Source organism: Cebus imitator, unplaced genomic scaffold (genome assembly GCF_001604975.1).
Source record: "Cebus imitator isolate Cc_AM_T3 unplaced genomic scaffold, Cebus_imitator-1.0 Scaffold938, whole genome shotgun sequence".
Classification (NCBI taxonomy): Eukaryota; Metazoa; Chordata; class Mammalia; order Primates; family Cebidae; genus Cebus; species Cebus imitator.
In genome coordinates, this window is record NW_016108253.1 from 107,130 (window position 1) to 113,640 (window position 6,511).

Here is a 6,511-nt window from a genome sequence, read left to right on the forward strand (position 1 = left end):
ATGTTGCTGGAGAAACTTTGCCAGCGAATACATGATAAAGATGTGGCTCTAAAGGTATGTATCATCATTTTGCCTGCTATGTATGGTAGAAATATGTGTCTGCTTAAATTTGCTGCCCTGGGATTTGGTTTTCTGTTCTGCCATCTTGTTGAATAACAGTGATGAGGATAGTGAATCTTACAGAGCTTTAGGAGTCTTCCTTTCCTTGCAGTGGTCTGTAGATGCAAAATGCTTTGCTCTAGAAGAGAAAGATAAAGAAGTGTGCCAGCTTCGTCTTGCTGTGTGGGAGAGTGAGATCATGACGTAGAGAGGCTGCTCTCCGCCAATGAAGCTACTATTCAGGTAAGAGCAAAACCTATCTCTGACTTGGTGTACCTCTCCCACTTGTATTCTAAGCCTGAAGCAGGACCCCCTTCCATCATTTTCTGAAAACTGGGGATTCTGCTTTACAAGAGGGGAGAAAACCAAAAATGGCAGTCATTAGTTCCATCATTGCAGATTAGAAAGTGAGAGATGTTAGCATTTCTACTTTCTTTTGTAATACGAACTTTGTGAGGCGAGCTAGTGAATATTGATTTCTGTTCACATACTTCTGATTTATTTCCAATTTTTGTTCGTACATAAATGCACATATTCTCTCTCCTTCTCTCTCGCTCTCTCTTACTTTTACTGAAGCATTTCCAGGGTGTGAATATTATATTGTGTTTTCTACACAAAAGTCCATGAGGCACATACTATTATCCCTGTTTTATAGAGAAGGAAACAGACTTCTGAAGCTAAGTACCCAGTCCAAGCCAACATAGCTAATAAGTAGCAGATCCAGTAACCTAGGCAGTACAGCGCCTCCATTTCCTTCACCATGTACCTTTGGGTAGTACAGAAATTGACACCATCACTGTGATAGCAAATACAGCGTTTAGCATTGCCTTCCACTTTTTGTTTTGTGCTTCCCTCTCTGAGGTTACACTGGGGAGAAAATAAGTAAATGAACTGAGTGTCCATTTAACACTGGGGAGAAAATAAATAAATGAACTGAGTGTCCATTTATTCTCATCTAACATTAATCGTTACATGCCTTGAAAAAATAGGATAAAGATTTACTTCAGAAAACAATAGGTACATAAGTGGCCACTAGAGATAGTTTTCTCTATTGTTAGTATTCATTCCTGGGACATGTATTTACAGACTTCTGTGTTCCAGGCCTGGTAAAACAAAAATGAATAAAACATGAGACTTATTTGCAAGAATCTCACGGCTCCTTCTGTGTTAGTCTTTTAAGCCCTTTGCTATTTACTAGAGGCAGATCTTTCCCCCAGAAACTTACAGTATCCCCTCTGTATTAAGATCTTAGTGTAACATTGTTCTGCAAACTTGGACCACGGTGGAGTGAGGTGGTGGAGGAGCTGTGCCAGTGTCTACAGAGAAAGGAAAGGATGCAGCAGGACCTTCTGAGTGATCGAAACAAACAAGTGGTGGAACACGAAATGGAGATTCAAGGCCTGCTTCAGTCTGTGAACTCAAAGGAGCAGGAAAGCCAAGTAAGGACTAATGTGTTTAGCAGGAAAGTATCATATAGTGCATTTATAGTCTGCAAATAGGAAGCATTTGCAGACTATAGATGTGTGTATGTTGATATATTTGTCTGTTAGTTTCTTTCCTTCCATTTATTTCCTAGACCACAGTTTTATTTATTTACTTATTTATTTAGAGATGGAAGTCTCTATTTGTGCAGGCTGGTCTTGAAGTCCTGGGCTCAAGCAATCATCCTGCCTTAGCTTCCCAAAGGGCTGGAATTATAGGTGTGAGCCACTGTGACTGGCCTTAGACCACAGTTTTATATTGATCATCAAAGTATGAAAACATTTTTTGAAAATTTTATATTCGGAAGTGTGCCTAAACTATGCATGTATCTGTTAGCTTCATTAAGTACGTTTTCTTTTCCTTAATAATCTGATCATTTTGAGAGAAAGGAGTAGGGGTTGTGGAGTGTTTTGATTTTGATTCTAAATTATTAAGACTTGAGTGATACTTCGCATTTTCAGCGAAGGTATGGGAAAACTTACTCTCAACATGTTTATTCTTAGTTTTTGTTAAATCTGAATTATCTTCAGGGGAAAAAAGATTGCATTTTTCAAAGGTCATGATGAGAGAATGAATAATCTCATTACAGTATGGGGTATACTACTTTCACAATATTTCAGAAGCAAATATTTTTGTTTTTGAGATGACATCTCCCTCTGTCACCCTGGCTGGAGTGCAGTGACATGATCTCAGGTCACTGCAACCTCTGCCTCCTTGGTTCAAGCGATTCTCCTGCCTCAACCTCCCGGGTATCTGGGATTACAGGTATGCACCACCATGCCCAGCTAATTTTTGTGTTTTTAGTAGAGATGAGGTTTCACCATTTGGCCATGCTGGTTTCTAATTCCTGGCCTCAAGTGATCCACCCACCTCAGCCTCCCAAAGTGCTGAGATTACAGGCGTGAGCCACCATGCCCTGGCCGGGAGTAAATTCTTAACTTTTCCTCATTTCTATGTTTTTTCTCCTCAAATCTAAAGTCTCTGAGTTGACTTGTGCTGCGTTTCAAAGACAAGTAGCTCACAATCCCCCAGTCAGTTTTTAGAGGAAGAAAGACTGTTTCTTGCCTATGTTATTTGACTCCATAATATTTTTGTTATGTTTCCTTATATTGTAAGAGGATTATACTTCACTGTTCTGATGGTTAGCCCCACTGAAGTAAATACACATCTTGTTAGAAAAGTCCTGTTGTGTGCTTCAGAAATTGTTTCTGAAATAGACCTAACAAAATTATTCTAAATTATTTAAGCCTGGCAAGAGGCTAGCATCTTTGAATTTTCTTTTTAACCTGTTGGTGATTTGGAAGAATCAGTCTTTATTATACCTCAGAAAAAAATTATGTCCTCCGGGTGACAGAATAATGAAGACGATGGAACTTACAGGAGATTTTTCAACTCAAGAAGATTAATGGTTGTATTCTTCTAGATCAGCTTCTCTAATTTGATAGGCAAAAGAAATCACCCGAATAGCTTTTTAAATACATAGATTGTCGAGCTCAACTTCAGTGATTGAAATAAGGAGGTATAGGTGGGACTTAAGAATTTGCATTTCTGGGCCGGGCGCAGTGGCTCACGCCTGTAATCCCAGCACTTTGGGAGGCCGAGGCGGGTGGATCACGAGGTTAAGAGATCAAGACCATCCTGGTCAACATGGTGAAACCCCGTCTCTACTAAAAAATACAAAAAATTAGCTGGGCATGGTGGCGCATGCTTGTAATCCCAGCTACTCAGGAGGCTGAGGCAGGAGAATTGCCTGAACCCAGGAGGCGGAGGTTGCGGTGAGCCGAGATCGCGCCATTGCACTCCAGCCTGGGTAACAGGAAAGAAACTCCATCTCAAAAAAAAAAAAAAGAATTTGCATTTCTAACAATTTTCCAGTTGATAGTGATGCTGCTGGCTCATGGACTGCATTGGAGGAGCACTGCTAAAAACTCTTAACTACTACTAGAAAAAGAGTGCCAAGGCAGATGGGTCATAGTGTATATCTTGTACGTTATGTTTTTTCCCCACAGTTTTCACAGATACTTTTATTAAGGTACTTTCATAATACACTGATACCTCTGAAATGGTTATATCGAAATCTCCCAAGAGCCCAAATTTTACTTACCAAAAAATGGAAGTTTTTTTCTCGTATTTCCCTTTGAAATCGTGACAAGAGCTCAGCCTCTCACTTAAAACAACAGTACTTTTCCTCAGAGACAGTTGGTGTTACAATTCATCATCTTATGCCCTCAGTAATTTTAAAATCAATTTATTATTTCCAGATTTTCTGTTTAACTGCAGACTTTCTGTGCATTAATAGTCATGGAAGTTCTAGTTCTTTCCCTTATTGTGTCATCATCTGTGGTAGAAAACTGGGATTTGAAAAACTGAGTTTGGTGATTTTGAGATTGAGATTCCCCTGATCATGTGGTCTGATAAAAATGTTTAATGTGTGTAATGGACTCATTCAGTAAATATGTAGTGAGTGCCTATGATGTGCCAGACACCGTACCGGGTGCTTGTGATTCAGCACGAGGTTGCCTTTAGGAAACTTACATTCCATGTAGGGGAAGCAGAGAGAGCTGCATATCAGATAATGATGAGTGCATTGAAAAAAAAAATTTAGCACAGTAAGGGATATTGGGGATAGAGAAGAGATTGCTGGGTCCTTTAAAGTTTTTTCCCCAGCTTTATTGAGGTATAATTGCAAATACTGTCTGTATTCAAGGTGTGCAACGTGATGTTTTGATATACATGTACATTGTGAAATGATTCCCACGATCAAATTAACACATCCTTGACTACACATTTCATGCATCTGTGGTGAAGACACTGAAGATCTACTCTCTTAGCAAATTACAAGTAAATAATATAGAATTATTAACTCAAGTAAATAATGCAGTATTATTAATTAAAGTCACCATGCTATACATCGGATTCCCAAAACATATTCACTGTGTACCCAAAAGCTTGTACCCTTTGGCCAACGAGATTGCTGTTTTGGTGGATAGGATGTGTGGGGAAGGCCAACTTGATAAGGTGTCATTTGGCAAAGACCTGAAGGGAGCCAACCACACAAATGTTTGTAAGAGCAATCCAGTCCTAAGAAACAGCTGTTCAAGAAGAAAGACAACTGTTATCTTAATTCCAGAATCTTAGCCTGATAGTTCTAGCAGAACCTATTTCAGATTCTCTTTCTCTTACCTGTTACAAATGTGTTAAATTCAGTTTTTTCTCCAATGTTCTACCTATGAGACTTTTTCCATTCACCTTAACTGCGTTTTTCCCTGTAAACTGAAAGCAGGAAAACTGTTTCCTAAGAACCCACTGTTTTGTTTGTTTGTTTGCTTAATTTTACAAATGGTTGACTTTGAAGAAATAATATCAGAAAAAAAATTTGTTTTACTAGAAAAAAAAAAGAAAAAAAATTTTGTTTTACTAGAATATCTTTCTAATGTTATTTGTGATTTCCTCTTACTAGGTTGCTGCAGAGAAGATGGTGCAAACCTTAATGGAAAGAAATTCAGAATTACTGTGCCAGTTATTTGGAAGGGAGAGACTCCATGATGTCCCAAGCACCCATCTCTAACCAATTAGCTGAAGTTCCCGCCATTGGCCTTCCTCTTGGAGAACAGACTGATCAAGTAAGAACTATAGACTGAGATAATTCATGTGGAATGTGTTTCCTTTTTACATTTGAGGTGTAAGTTTGATAATTTTAATACGAAATTGTGATAATATTCTCAGTGCTGTCATTGTGATCATAGTTCCTACTCTTCCTAAGTCCCCCAATTTTTTAGGGTTCAGTGCAGATGCCTTCCATAGATGATAGAACTTTATTGACTGCCAAAGAAGATGCCAGCATACCCAGATCCACATTAGGTAAGTATGAAATTTCATTTCATTCAGGGACTTTGTTTTCTGTTAATCTTTGTATTAATAGATTTGGCTAAAACTCTTTACTCTTCCTACCTTAATAGAAAAAATAAGTTTGGAATTCCTCTGAAAGGCTGAAAAACTGTCCTTACCTTATGTTGAGTTGAAGTTATTGCTTTGGGGTCACAATTTGGCCCAGAGAAAGTCTGTCCTTATTCTCCTTTTCAGATAGTTTTGCAGGGATTCAGAAATGCAGGAGGTAGTGGTTCCAATCCTGCACAGCAGAGCCATGTGCTGACAGCTTTTCCCGGGTATCTTTCAAGTCTGGGGCCACTCGCTATAACTTGACATCACCTACATTAAACTGTTAGGAAGGGTAGGCAGTGTACATTGAGTTATTTGCCAGCTCTCTAGTTTGAAAACTTTATGCTAATCAAAGAGTAAAATAATGTTGGATTTGTTTTATTAATTGTTTATATGCCTTTTTAAAAAAGTGTACTTTTCTCTAAATTTCGTATTTTGGAAATTTCAAACCTATAGAAAAGGGGCAAAAATAGTATAGTGAATACTCATACACATTTTTATTCAGGCCAGTTATTAACATTCTGCCACATTTGCCTTATTTCTTTGTATGTACACACAAATATGTGGATGTAATATATTTTCTGAACCATTGGAAAATTACTGACAGAAATCATGACACTTTATGCTGCATACATCAGCATTTCCTCAGAACAAGAGCATTCTCCTACATAGCTGCAATACAATTATCACACTCAGAAAATTTAACCTTGATAGAGGCTTAGTATCTAATACACAATCCACATTCAGAGTTCCTATTGTCCCAATAATGTCCTGTATAGCTACTTTGGTTCCCCCCAACCCTGGGGTTATGCATTGTGCTTAGTTGTCATATCTCTTAGTCTCTAATCTAGAACAATTGTTTAGCTTTTATTTCTTTTTGGCGAGACTGGCATTTCTGAAGAATTCAGGACTGCGACTATTCCTTAATTTAGCCACGATTGTTTTCTTGTGATTAGATTCCAGTTAAAAATTTTTGGCAGGAATACCATAT

The 6,511-nt window shown here is 38.2% G+C and overlaps 1 pseudogene; it reads left to right on the plus strand.

Moving 5' to 3' along the window:
- Positions 1-6,511, plus strand: part of LOC108298330 — a 15,336-nt pseudogene continuing 8,825 nt past the window's right edge.